Source organism: Anabrus simplex, chromosome 4, assembly GCF_040414725.1.
Source record: "Anabrus simplex isolate iqAnaSimp1 chromosome 4, ASM4041472v1, whole genome shotgun sequence".
In the NCBI taxonomy this organism is placed as follows: domain Eukaryota; kingdom Metazoa; phylum Arthropoda; class Insecta; order Orthoptera; family Tettigoniidae; genus Anabrus; species Anabrus simplex.
This window is the reverse complement of record NC_090268.1, coordinates 414,862,165-414,877,558: the sequence shown is the minus strand read 5'-3', so window position 1 is coordinate 414,877,558 and position 15,394 is coordinate 414,862,165. Positions and strand designations below refer to the sequence as shown.

The window sequence follows — 15,394 nt, the reverse complement described above, 5'->3', positions numbered from 1 at the left end:
TTCACTGTATCCATTGTATTCGGCTATGTCGTGGATTAATTTTAGTTCGTTATTTAAATCTCCTGTTGTCATTTTTTGCTGTTTTACGTCGCACCGACACAGATAGGTCTTATGGCGACGATGGGATAGGAAAGGCCTGGGAAGTGGAAGGAAGGGGCCGTGGTCTTAATTAAGGTACAGCCCCGGGCCTGGTGTGAAAATGGGAAACCACAGAAAACCATCTTCAGGGCTGCCAACAGTTGGGCTCAAACCCACTATCTCCCCACTATCTCCCAATTACCGGATACTGGCCGCACTTAAGCGACTGCAGCTATTGAGCTCGGTCCTGTTGTCATTGGTATGCTGAAGGTTCTGTATACCATGCTATAGTAAGCTGCTCTTTTGTGTGTGTTGGGGTGAATGGAATCGATTTTTATTGTATTTGAGGTGTGTGTAGGTTTCCTATAGATTTTGTAGGATAAATGGTTGTTGTGTTTAGTTATTGTCAGGTCTAAGTAATTTAAGGTGCGATTATTTTCAGTCTCTTCAGTGAATTTTATTTGGTCCAATGTGCTGAGTTTATCTAATATGGTATTTGCGTCAGTGGATCTATTGTTTATGATTACAAAGATGTCTTCAACGAATCTGCACCAAAAGTATATATTCTCTATTTTAGTGACTGACGTGTGTTCTAGGTGATCTATGTAAATTTCTGCTAGTATCCCAGAGGCAGGGGATCCCATAGGTAGGTCTTGTTGGTGGTATATGGTATTGTGGAATTTGAAGTAATTATTATTTATGGCAAATTCAAATAGATTCATGAATTCTTCTATTCCTAACGTGCTCAAATTGCTGTTTTTTTAGGTTGGATTTGATTATTTTCATTGTTTGTTTAGTGGGAATGTTTGGATACATGTTTGTTATATAAATTGAAGCAAGGGTATGGTGTTATTCAATCTTTAATTCTTTAGTTCTATTGCAAAATTCTATTGAGTTTTGTACTATTTTGTTTGCTAAAAATAGTAAACAAACAGAACACAGCACGCCTCAAAAGACTGACGAATCACAAGCCTAGCCCCACCTCTACTCCTACAATAGCCACTCCCCTTACCCCTCCATCCAAATCCCTCACTACAGTGATCATAAGTCCCAGACGTACTCGTAGCAGTACGCAACAAGCCCTTAAACATAATGCTGCACGACCACAACAACAACAGCAGTAAGTACCTATTTCACTTCCACACACAATTCCAGGCATTCCTTCAAACTCCAACTGTACTCATACTAGCTTATCTTTACAGACAAAAGCAGTTCTAAAACACGAATACAGACAAGAGGGAGGTCGCTACCAACAACTTATATTAATCGAATTTAAAATCCAAGACACTACAGTCTGCTTCAAAAGCTCACCAAAATACATCAATAGCTGAGCTACAAAAATACTTGACCATCTTACGACATGGGTTTCGCTATGAACACATATGAAATGTACTAGTCAAATAGATCTTCTCAAGGATTGTTTTATGCAACCAAACAACATAAACATAGACACACAAGAACCAACAAGAAGTCTGAAAAGAGAACTTCACAAGGCATGAACTTTTAAAAAAATTTACCAAGTGTTTTTTACATACATGTTTTATATTTTAATGTGTTCAAACTCATCAAGAGTTTCATACATATGTCTCATGTATTTTTTAATGTGTTTAATGTATACGTACAAATTATTTTTAATTTACTTAAGCTTTCCACTGCTATATTGGTCTTGGACACAGTTTTAACCCCATATAGTCACTGAAATGAAATAGAATGGCGTATGGCTTTTAGTGGCAGGAGTGTCCGAGGACATGTTCGACTTGCCAGGTGCAGGTCTTTCTATTTGATACCCATAGGCAACCTGTGTGTCGTGATGAGGATGAAATGATGATGAATACAACACATACACCCAGACCCCGTGCCAGAGAAATCAACCAACGGTAGTTAAAATTCCCCGCCCTGCCGGGAATCAAACCCGGGATCCCTGTGGCCAAAGGCCAGCACGTTAACCATTTAGCCAGGGAGCCGGACATATAGTCACTAACAATTTGACAAACATATCTACAACCCCATTAGACATCTGAATGCTCTAATGAACAATAACATCTTTGTGACACATATCAATGTCTAATGGCTGTAATATTGTAATATATCAGCTGATGATGACTATAAATAGTTGAAACCAGTACTGATGTGAATTGTTCATAATAAATAGTATTGATAGGTGGAATATCTTTTTTGTCTATATAAGTGCATCCAAACAATACGGAAATGAAACTTACAAATAATGAAGAGATAGGAGATTGCAAAAGGAATCAATATCTTCAGTGTTATCATGCTCAAGAGAAAGGAAATGAGAGTACAGCAGCTGGGTCTCAATTAGTGGCAAGATTTGGCAAGCTGTGTAACAACAAGCAAGCTCAGGTTTCACACTGATAAAAATTTGTGCATCGAAAATGTACTTTATCCATAATATTTTGCTTTTTATATTGTACCTTTCATTTCAGTCTTCAATTTTTAAAAATAATACAGAAAGAAGAACATTATCTGTTCTGATTCTTTGTAACTTACTAAAGATTTTTCATACTGCACTGTGTTTGTACGAGTACTTTTTTTACTTGTACATTGGTTAGTATTTTTTTCACCGATTCTTAGAGTACATGTCAAGTTTTTACGGGGTATCCCACAGGGGAGCAGCAGAAAGAATACTGTTCAGCAGAGCAATGGTCTCAAAAAGATTGGAAACTACTGGTATTGACATTATAATGTACAGATTCAATTATTATCAAAGGTTTGATTGTAGTGTTATCATTGGATAATAAAACGTAATTAAGGAGTCTTCACGCTGGTCCAACTGTGTTCGCTGTGCGCATGCTGTCTGCTGGTACAATCAAACTTAACTCAACTACAGTTTCGAGGAGTTTTGCCAGGTCCACATAAAGCTTAAAAATTCCATCAGACCGTAAGTCAAATAGTGCCAACTCTATATTCAAACACTTTACTTGCCATAAATATTATTATACTACAACGCCGTGTTAGCAACAGCAGCGCCTTGCTCCTTGAAGAAAATAAAAGATAACACTCAAAAATAGTCTTACAGTGAACTCTTCATGGACCTAAACATCACTATACTCTTTCATGTGTTTCTTTCAATATTTTATCAATGTTGGACGAAAACATTTTTTAGACAAAAATTTTACATGATTTAATATTTTAATTGTTCATAACAATTTTCCTAATGTATGCTTTTCCTTAGCTGAAGATGTTCCGCAGAATTGAAAAGAAACATGTACTAAGTTATTATAATCAGACTTTTCGTAATTAGACGATAGGACATTAAGCTAAATTTATGTTAAGTTAACAGATTAGCTAATAAATTAAGTTTTGGAAGGTGGAATCTTCTTTTAACCCTACAAGTGCCAATGCTATATTCTGTAGTGCCAGGTATTAATGCTGAAACTGTACTGGTTTAGAAAACATTTTATAAAATTGGTAAATATTATCAGAAACCAACAATATATGTGCCATTTTGATCAGAAAAATATGTTTCATGATCAAAAGGCATATCAAAAATTAAAACATTAGAACTAAAGATCCTTTATAGAAAGCAAACCTTTTGTTGGTTTGAATTTTAGTTATCTTGAAAACACAAAGAGAAATTCCACAAAACATATCATAACAAAAAAATAAATATACAAAATGTTCCCCATACAATACTGAAATAACCCTGAAAGTTTCAAGAAAATCTGCACATAATTAGCACTCCTAGAACACTTTGTCACAATACGGGAAAAATAAAACATTCAGTTTGTTTCTTGCAGCTTATTCTAATTCCATTTCCTCTTCCTGGGCTTTCTTCCTTTTGTGTTCCTTGTTCTGAAGAAGTGCTCTAATTGATCCCAGCATGTTTCGTGGACTCCCACATTACATCCTGGACACCAATGTCTAGATCGATCTCGCTTTTCTGCTGTCGCCGCACATACAGCACTACTTCAGTTGTCTGCAATGGAATATCATCATCTGACAAATTATCCAAACTTCCTCCAGCCTCACCTGGATTTTCAATACCATCAGAGTAATTTTCATCAATTTCACTAAAGTCACTACCCTCACCAAGAGCTTGTAAAATATCTGATTCAGTTAGCAATGTTTTTGATTTTGATGCTGCCATGTTTTTTTTACTACAGTCACATGACAACTGCTAGATGCAAGATTTGTACAGACATAAAACTCAGCCAAATACTGTACTACCAAGAGTGACAATACTGGGGATAAGTGTGAACTAGATATTCAAGTTGATGCAATACGAATGTTTCACCAACCGATGCCATAACACTCAAGAAAACATACATTTACTGAGGATTTCAAAAAGCAATCCTAGCACTACAAGAAGTCACAGTGAGCCACTTCACCAAAGTGAAGTTAACACCAATACAGAATTATATAATGACTAGCTGATGTGACCGTGCTTCACTACAGAATTCTACATTGTATACAGAATTGTAGATTAGGTAGAGTACACGTTGTGAGCAAGACTGTATTAAATTGCATAGCTCTTACCGTTACCATGAAAACACGACGGAGAAATCACCAAACGTCTTTTCTCATCTGAAGACTCCATTAGGGAATTATCATTGTAATGGTATGAACGCCTGCCTACCATCAGTCACAATCAGGTTGGGGAATTGCATTATAATGGCAGACAATCACTCTCCACCTGCCTTTCTACATCCTCAGAAACTGTCTTAGTGGTTTTCCCAAGTGAAATGAACATAGGTCATTACAATGACGTCAGCAGGATTGCCGCAAATAAAAGAAATGATTTCACATGAAATATTCGATCAAATGAAAAACCACACATTTTCTCACTCATAACGAACAGTACTACGTTGCCGATCTAACAGTCCAAAGTTCCAGAGCTGGAACGACCAGGCCGCAGACAGCCGTGATTCCTGAACACTCTGTCTTTTTTCGGAGGGGGCGGGGTTCGAATGGTGGAGAGTCCCAGAGCAAATACTATGCCCTTTTACTAATCTGTTTCCTAGGAGTACCCGATGAGTCGGAAAATCTCAATTTACTACACTGGCGGCGGAAATATCTATCTGACTTGGTGGCAATTTTTTCCGCCAAGCCAGAGGGGAAACCCCCTCTTCACTGCTAATTTTATATAAAAAGAATGTAGGATTTAATAAAAGTGAAGATGAAGAAGCTCTTTTTAAGAAACGGCTCTTTTCAGGGTTGAATTTTGAGTTATTTAGTGAATTGTGGTGCTGTCATTTGGAATGTGCCTAGATTGTAATTCTAGACCAGGTACTACTACTACTACTACTACTACTACTACGTGAGGCTCTGCCTTAAGAGTGCACACTGCTCATTCAAAACAGCGCGTCAGAGTAGGGATCGAATAGCTGGAATACTATGATGAACCTGTCAGTTACGTACCAGCAGTACGGTATCAGAAAATGTATGAACCAGAGTAATGGCATGCTAAAGAAGAAAGTTTTCTAACTCCCCAGCTATTTCCCGCCAATATTCAGTCAGGCTGTTATACTCGGTACGCAGCAGTAATCCTATCTATCGGAGTTGAGCGGCAGCATAAGAGACAAAGAACATCACCACAAACAATGGTCAATGTAATGTTATTGTTGATCAATGTTATGCGCTTTCGATATTGTAGGCCTTCACATTTAGTTTTCTTCCGACTATGAAATAGCAGTCTTATCATAGTTGGTATGGTAAAATTGAATAAAACATAAATGGTCGGAAATTGTATTTCCTATTTGTTATGCAGTAGTTTTCGATAGCACCAATAGCATAGGTATTTAAGAATTAAATTCTAGGTGCCTTCCCCTAAACTACAATTTCATACAAGGCAAATAATATTGTTTATAACTTAGACTGTAGTTTCTTATTCCCCGACTCTATATACCGACTTTCATTAAATTCTGTTAACGCATTTTCTCTTGGCTCGGCGTTGATATGGACTTGGCAACAAAAATACAAATTCATGAATATCTGTGTTAACAAAGCCAGTATGGTAACAATATATGACATAAATGATCAGAAATTTAATTCTGTATAACTTTAGTTATGTAGTATTTATCGATAGGACCACTAATAATATAAATATTTGAGAATTCAATTTTAGGCCTTCCCCTAAACTACCATTTCAATCAGTGTGAGTAAAATGACTTATAGTCTAGATTGTAGCGGCTCATCCCCCGACTTCACATACTGATTTTCATTAAATTCTCTTCAGCCATTTTCCCGTGATGCATGTACATACATACATACAGACAGACAGACAGACAGAAATTACGGAACAGTAAAAGTTGCATTTCCTTGTTACTGTGGACATGACCGATACAGAAATACCATTCTTTTTAAATACTGAGCAATGTACAGACAAAACTCTTATGTTATATATATAGATATTCATAAACTGTCTTTCTTTTGTGACAATATATCTGTGTGAAACACAATTTTCATATTGTGCTTCAATGAAATGAAATGACATATGGCTTTTAGTGCCGGGAGTGTCCGAGGTCATGTTCGGCTCGCCAGGTGCAGGTCTTTTGATTTGACGGTCGTAGGCGACCTGCGCGTCGTGATGAGGATGAAATGATGATGAAGACGATGGATACACCCAGCCCTTGAGCCAGCGAAATTAACCAATTATGGTTAAAATTCCCGACCCTGCCAAGAATAATATAAGAAATTTATTTTAACTTCAACCTATTGAATACAGTACAAGATGTTAACGTATTAGTTAAACATCGTTAAAATAGTTGAGACATGTTTCGCCCCTTCTGTGGGGCATCATCAGTCAAAATTCTACCAGACGTCCGGTTGGAAATTATAAAAATATGTTGCATGAGTGAATACATTAAAAAACATTTACAAGATCGTATCATTAACAAAATATCAAATTGATTAAAAAATGTAGCACTAGTAAACACGTTGATGAATTTTCACTTAAAACAAGGCCGTCATATGTACAATATTGATAATAATGGTAGTTTAAAGTCTTATTTGATGCTAAGTTCGAAGACAGTTTCAAATTTACATACAAATATTATGAATGAATGCAGAATACATATAATTACAATTGCTGTACACGTGTTTTACATTGTAAAATGTTGTGGAAAAGCATTCCAAATTTGTATTAATTTCCATTTAAAAAATTTATTTTGACCTCAATATTACGTTCCTGATGTAGTTTAGTCAGAATTAGCTTCAAGATGTGAAATTTTGTATGTGATATTATGACCAGCTCATTTAAAATGTAGCATTATGTCGTAATTCATCTTGGATGTCTATATTGACTAATTATATTTAGACTCAAACAAATTAGTTCGCCGAAGTATCCATGGGCTAATCACCTCCGTTGGACACTCTCTATGAAGACGGAGTGCCTAGTGCATGTAAACAACAGTTTATATTTGATTCAAAAATGAACCTATGTTGTAACAAGTTAAAATAATGACTTGAATGAGGGCGGTTGAAATGTCGTTAAATCTTCCCAATTGAATAGTGTTTTTAAATTTTTCTATGTGTTTCAGTTGTTGGAATATGGGATGTCAGTTTATTGGTTGAATGGGTGACAAATTTCTATAAAATAATTTTCCGCCTTGTCAATACTTTATACACTTTATTCTATTTAATTACCGTACATGTACATGTTTCGAGAGCCTCCGCTCTCTTCCTCAGCGGTGCCAAATACTAATTATCTTAGGACTCTGGTTCATTGGTATCATATTTCAATTATATATTAAAATATATGAATTTTAAATTAGTTACAATATTACTATAAGTTTTTCTTTTACCTATTTACATTGTCATTTGTCACATATTTTACCAGAATTTTATCCATCATAAATGATAAAATCTAATGAAATTACTCTCTCTATGTTAATTTATGTCCTTATTAATATCTGAAAATAGTAACTCTTTCTTCATCTTCTATAAAATCTATAAAATTAGTCTCTATCCTGAATTATAAAATAAATTAATAAACTACATTTATGAAGTTAGTCATTTTTTTAAAATATTTCTTCTCTCTTCTTTCTTAACGTCTGCTTTAATTTTTTTTAAGACTTTTTATGAATCAGAATTTTCTCCTCTTACTCTCTCCCAATTCCTTAAATAAACAAAACCAAACAAATTCATTCCTTTAATTTATCTGCAAATTGAAATGATGTGATGTTTGTCTGAACCCAAACAATATGTCCTCCTTCCCTCCTTGTTGCTACTTTGCTATTGGTTGCACGATGATCTGCTCGTTGTTTCTAACCATCAAATTCCTTTAAATAAACAAATTCAGTTCGTCTTGTTGTTAAATTTTAACCTTGCTCTCAATATATACTTGTGCTAGTTTGAAAACAAACGTGTTCTACTCTCTGCTGTCAGTGACCTTGTTGTGCTCGCTGCTACTAGTCGCTGTATTACGTTCCTGATGTAGTTTAGTCAGAATTAGCTTCAAGATGTGAAATTTTGTATGTGTTATTATGACCAGCTCATTTAAAATGTTGCATTATGTCGTAATACAACTTGGATGTCTATATTGACCAATTATATTTAGACTCAAACAAATCAGTTCGCCAAAGTATCCATGGGCTAATCACCAAGACGAACTGAATTTGTTTATTTAAAGGAATTTGACGGTTAGAAACAACAAGCACATCATCGCGCAACCAATAGCAAAGTAGTAACAAGGAGGGAAGGAGGACATATTGTTTGGGTTTACATCATTTCAATTTGCGGATAAATTAAAGGAATGAATTTGTTCGGTTTTGTTCATTTAAGGAATTGGAAGAGAGTAAGAGGAGAAAATTCTGATTCATAAGAAGTCTAAAAAAAAAAAAAAAAAAAAAAATTAAAGCAGACGTTAAGAAAGAAGAGAGAAGAAATATTTTTAGAAAATTACTAACTTCATAAATGTAGTTTATTAATGTAATTTACAAAGTGGCTATTTATTATTGTTATTTTATAATTCAGGATAGAGACTAATTTTATAGATTTTATAGAAGATGAAGAAAGAGTTACTATTTTCAGATATTAATGAGGACATAAATTAACATAGATTAATTTAATTAGATTTTATCATTTATGATTGGTAAAATTCTGGTAAAATATGTGACAAATGACAATGTAAATAGGCAAAAGAAAAACTTAGAGTAATATTGTAACTAATTTAAAATTCATATATTTTAATATATAATTGAAATATGATACCAATGAACCAGAGTCCTAAGATAATTAGTATTTGGCACCGCTGAGGAAGAGAGCGGAGGCTCTCGAAACATGTACATGTACGGTAATTAAATAGAATAAAGTGTATGAAGTATTGACAAGGCGGAAAATTATTTTATAGAAATTTGTATAGAAGTCAATACGGACCAAAATGGTGAAAATAGTCAAGAACGGGTGACAGTCGAAACATTGTGAGATGTAATTGATGTTGAGCTGTCTTACGTATGTAAAAATCTTAAGTGTTGTAGGGCTGTTCCACAAACCTCTTAGCAATAAGGTAACAGCCCAACAACACTTAAGATTTTCACATACGAAAGACAGCTCAACATCAATTACATCGCACAACGTTTCGACTGTCACCCATTCAACCAATAAACTGACATCCCATATTCCAAAAACTGAAACACACGGAAAAAATTAAAAACACCATTCAATTGAGAAGATTTAACGACATTTCAACCGCCCTCATTCAAGCCATTATTTTAACTTGTTACAACCTAGGTTCATTTTTTAATCAAATATCAACTGTTGTTTACATGCACAAGGCACTCCGTCTTCATAGAGTGTGTCCAAAGGAGGTGATTAGCCTATGGATACTTCGGCGAACTAATTTGTTTGAGTCTAAATATTAGTCAACATAGACACCCAAGTTGAATTACGACGTAATGCAACATTTTTACATGACCTGGTCATAATATCACATACAAAATTTCACATCTTGAAGTTAATTCTGATTAAACGACCGTACATCAGGAACGTAATATTGAGGTCAAAATAAATTTTTTAAAAATGGAAATTAATACAATTTTGGAATGCTTTTCCACAACATTTTACAATGTAAAACACGTGTACAGCAATTGTAATTATATGTATTCTGCATTCATTCATAATATTAGTATATAAATTTGAAACTGTCTTCGAACTTAGCATCAAATAAGACTTGAACCTACCATTATTGTCAATATTGTACATATGACGGCCTTGTTTTAAGTGAAAATTCATCAACGTGTTCACTAGTGCAACATTTTTAAATCAATTTGATATTTTGTTAATGATAAGATCTTGTAAATGTTTTTTAATGTATTCACTCATGCAACATATTTTTATAATTTCCAACCGGACGTCTGGTAGAATTTTGACTGATGATGCCCCACAGAAGGGGCGAAACATGTCTCAACTATTTTAACGATGTTTAACTAATACGTTAACATCTTGTACTGCATTGAATAGGTTGAAGTTAAAATAAATTTCTTATATTATTTATTTATTTATTTATTACATAGTTTATGCCCACATTGGAGCACTTAAATCAAAACCCAAATACATTTTGTTAACAAAGAATTAACTGAAGATTTAGCTTGCATCATCTTCTTCCTTTCCCAAAACCTCTTCATTCCAGCTGACCTGGCTGCCCTTTCTTCATCAGATATGACATATTGTTTCTGTTGTACAGTTTTTAATGACAATCTTATTTGTTTGTTGTTGAGAATTCTTTTTTCTTCTCTATTTTCAATTTGCTTCATTGTAATCTTCAGCTCTTCTAAATCATTCTGAACTTCTTTAAACCAATTATTTTTTGTTTTACTTTTCCAAAAGTAATTAAATAGTTGTTTTATTATCCTATTATCATTTAATCTAGAAAGATGACAGAAAAAGGCAATTCTTCTTTTTATCATCATATCTATTATAGATTCACTTTCCCTATAAACCAATTGAATCCCTCCAGATCACATCTGGAATGGTAAACCCTGACTACGGTCAGAAATATTGATCATTGATCAGATAATCAGCCAAATATGATTAGTGTTCTTATATTATATTAAGATTCTTTCAATACGGGGAAAATGATTTTCATTACCTAACGAGAATCGAACCCAGGACCCCTGTGACCAAAGGCCAGCATGCTAATCATTTAGCCATGGAGCCGGACTATGCTTCAATGAAAACAAAGTACAGAAACAGGCTAAGTGCCGCATCTGACATGAGGATCCAGTTGTTACCCATTAGTCCCAAATTCAAGACAATCTGTGACAGTAAACAGCAAAAACATCAATCACTCTGAATTTCCAGATTATATTTCCTCTGCGAACCATGTGACCTTGCCACGGTGGGGAGGCTTGCGTGTCCCAATGATGCAGATAGCCGAGCTGCAGGTGCAACCACATCGAATGGGTATCTGTTGAGAGACCAGACTAACGAATGGTTCATCGAAAGGGGGATAGCAGCCTTTCGGTAGTTGCAAGGGCGGCAGTCTAGATGATTGACTGATACGGCCTCGTAATAATACTCAACATGGCTTAGCTGTGTTGATACTGCTACACGACTGAAAGCAACGGGAAACTACAGCCATAACTACCTCCCGAGGACATGCAGCTCTCTCTGTATGAATGATGTACTGATGATGGCTTCCTCCCGGGTAAAATATTCCAGAGGTAAAGTAGTCCCCCATTCGGATCTCCGGGTGGGGACTACACGAGAGGAGGCGATCATCAGGAAGATGGATAATGACATTCTGCGAGTCGGAGCGTGGAATGTTAGAAGTTTGAATCGTTGTGGTAGGTTAGAGAACCTGAAAACGGAGATGGATAGGCTAAAGTTAGATGTAGTTGGTATAAGTGAAGTACGTTGGCAGGAAGAACAAGATTTTTGGTCAGGCGATTACCGAATTATCAACACAAAATCAAACAGGGGAAATGCAAGAGTTGGTTTAACAATGAATAAGAAAATAGGGCAGAGGGTAAGCTACTACGACCAGCATAGTGAAAGAATTATTGTCGTCAAGATAGACACCAAACCAATGCCCACCACAATAGTGCAGGTCTATATGCCTACTAGTTCAGCGGATGATGAAAGAATCGAAAGAATCGAAAGAATATATGAGGAGATAGAAGATTTAATACAATATGTAAAAGGTGACGAGAATCTAATTGTGATGGGAGACTGGAATGCAGTGGTAGGCCAAGGAAGAGAAGGTAGTACAGTAGGAGAATATGGATTGGGACAAAGGAACGAAAGAGGAAGTCGGCTGGTTGAATTCTGCACTGATCATAATTTAGTCCTTGCCAATACTTGGTTCAAACACCACAAAAATGGCTGTATACGTGGACGAGACCTGGAGACACTGGAAGGTATCAAATAGTCTTCATTATGATTAGGCAGAGATTCAGAAACCAGGTGTTGGATTGCAAAACTTTCCCATGAGCAGACGTAGACTCTGACCACAACTTGTTGGTCATGAAATGCCATCTGAAGTTGAAGAAATTGAAGAAAGGAAAGAATGCAAAAAGATGGGGTCTACACAAGTTGAAAGAAAAGAGTGTGAGGGATTGTTTCAAGGAACATGTTGCAAAAGACTAAATGAAATGGCTGAAGGAAACACTATAGAGGAAGAGTGGGAGACTCATGAAAAATGAAGTCAGTAGGGCTGCTGAAGAAATGTTAGGAAGGAAGAAAAGCTCAACTAAGAATCAGTGGATAACTCAGGAGATACTAGACCTGATTGATGAACGACGAAAATACAAGAATGCTAGAAATGAAGAGGGCAGAAAAGAATATAGGCGATTAACGAAGCAAGTGGATAGGAAGTGCAAGGTAGCTAAGGAAGAATGGCTGAAGGAGAAGTGCAAGGATGTCGAAGGCTGTATGGTCTTGGGAAAGGTAGATGCTGCATACAGGAAAATTAAGGAAACCTTTGGAGAAAGGAAATCAAGGTGTATGAACATTAAGAGCTCAGATGGAAAGCCACTTCTAGAGAAAGACAAAGCAGAAAAATGGCAGGAGCATATCCAACAGCTGTATCAAGGTAAAGATTTAGATAATTTGGTTCTGGAACATGAAGAGGCTGTTGAAGCTGATGAAATGGGAGACCCAATTTTGAGGTCAGAGTTTGACAGAGCTGTGAGTGACCTAAATAGGAACAAGGCACCTGGAATTGATGACATTCCCTCTGAATTACTGACTGCCTTACGAGAAACCAGCATGGCAAGGTTATTTCATTTAGTGTGCAAGATGTATGAGACAGGAGAAGTCCCATCTGATTTTCGGCAGAATGTTGTTATACCCATTCCCAAGAAAGCCGGTGCTGACAGGTGTGAAAACTACTGCACCATTAGTTTAGTATCGCATGCCTGCAAAATTTTAACACGTATTATGTACAGAAGAATGGAAAAACAAGTTGAAGCTGAGTTGGGAGAAGATCAATTTGGCTTCAGAAGAAATGTAGGCACACGTGAAGCAATCCTGACTTTACGTCTGATCTTAGAGGATCGAATCAAGAAGGACAAGCCCACGTACATGGCATTCGTAGATCTAGAAAAGGCATTCGATAATGTTGATTGGACCAAGCTATTTACGATTCTGAAGATGATGGGGATCAGATACCGAGAACGAAGAATTATCTACAATCTGTATAAAAATCAGTCTGCAGTGATAAGAATCGAGGGCTTTGAAAAAGAAGCAACAATCCAGAAAGGAGTGAGGCAAGGCTGCAGTTTGTCCCCTCTCCTTTTCAATGTTTACATAGAACAGGCAGTAAAGGAAATCAAAGAGAAATTTGGAAAGGGAATCACAGTCCAAGGTGAGGAAATCAAAACCTTGAGATTTGCCGATGATATTGTTATTTTATCTGAGACTGCAGAAGATCTCGAGAAGTTGCTGAATGATACGGATGAAGTCTTGGGTAAGGAGTACGAAATGAAAATAAATAAGTCCAAAACAAAAGTAATGGAGTGCAGTCGAACGAAGGCAGGTCATGTAGGAAATGTTAGATTAGGAAATGAAGTCTTAAAGGAAGTAGATGAATATTGTTACTTGGGTAGTAAAATAAGTAACTATGGCAGAAGTAAAGAGGACATAAAATGCAGACTAGCAAAAGAAGGAAGAGCTTTCTTAAGAAAAGAAATTTGCTCACTTCAAACATTGATATCGGAATTAGAAAGATGTTTTTGAAGACTTTCATCTGGAGCGTGGCATTGTATGGATGTGAAACATGGACGATAACTAGCTCAGAAAGAAAGAGAATAGTAGCTTTTGAAATGTGGTGTTACAGAAGAATGTTGAAGGTGAGATGGATAGATCGAATCACGAATGAAGAGATACTGAATCGAATTAGTGAGAGGAGATCGATTTGGCTAAATTTGATGAGAAGAAGAGATAGAATGATAGGACACATCTTAAATCACCCAGGACTTGTTCAGTTGGTTTTTGAAGGAAGTGTAGGTGGTAAGAATGGTAGGGGTAGACCAAGGTATGAATATGACAAGCAGATTAGAGCAGATGTAGGATGCAATAGTTATGTAGAAATGAAAAGGTTAGCACAGGATAGGGTGGCATGGAGGGCTGCATCAAACCAGTCTATGGACTGATGACTCAAACAACAACAATTTTATTGTGTATTATAAATGAAATTCGTTTGGTAAATGCTTTTCGAAAAAAATTATCACTTACGCAAAAAATTACCATAACTCTAGGCTAGGTCATCATAAAATAATTTTTATTATGTAAACGGCTTGAGTGTGTTTTCCAAAAACTGTAACATTTATCTTATGCTATTGCAAAGAAAATTATGATTATTTTTTCTCTGAGTATGACTGTTCCATATATATTCCCTTAAACAGAAGGTGTTCCATGGCCATTTTTTCCCTCTAAATATGACGGTTCCATATATATTCCCTTAAACGGAAAGTGTTCCATGGCCAAAAATATTTTGAACACATTGTTCTATAGCTTATCAAAAGGCAGTAGGAAAGTCTATTTTCAAATGACAGTGTATGAAATATATGGAACGTGGAATTGAAAAGGCACGCATGTAGCAACAAACCGTTTTGTAAATAGCATTAACGCGTAGTACCATGCATGATGTCAATAGCACTCTGAAGGTTAAGAAATGCACATACTATACTTATGAGACTATGAATAGCAAGTTGTTCTTCCAAAATCCATTAATTAGGTGATAAATTAATCACAAGGAAAAGATCATACGTGGACTATCACAACAAAGTGGCATTCAACATTTCTCATGAGGTTCTCCAGTAAATTGAAAGTAAACTGTCAGTCACATACTAATTCCAAGTTAGACTGTGGACAACCCTTTTGAGTCAGTTTGTCCACCACTATCATCAAATTCCAT

The 15,394-nt window shown here is 35.9% G+C and overlaps 1 protein-coding gene across 2 annotated transcripts in view; it reads right to left on the bottom strand.

Moving 5' to 3' along the window:
* The window catches only part of pch2 (pachytene checkpoint 2 protein), a 171,623-nt gene that overhangs the window by 80,674 nt on the left and 75,555 nt on the right, over positions 1-15,394 (bottom strand). The gene's annotated exons all lie outside the window — the stretch shown is intronic.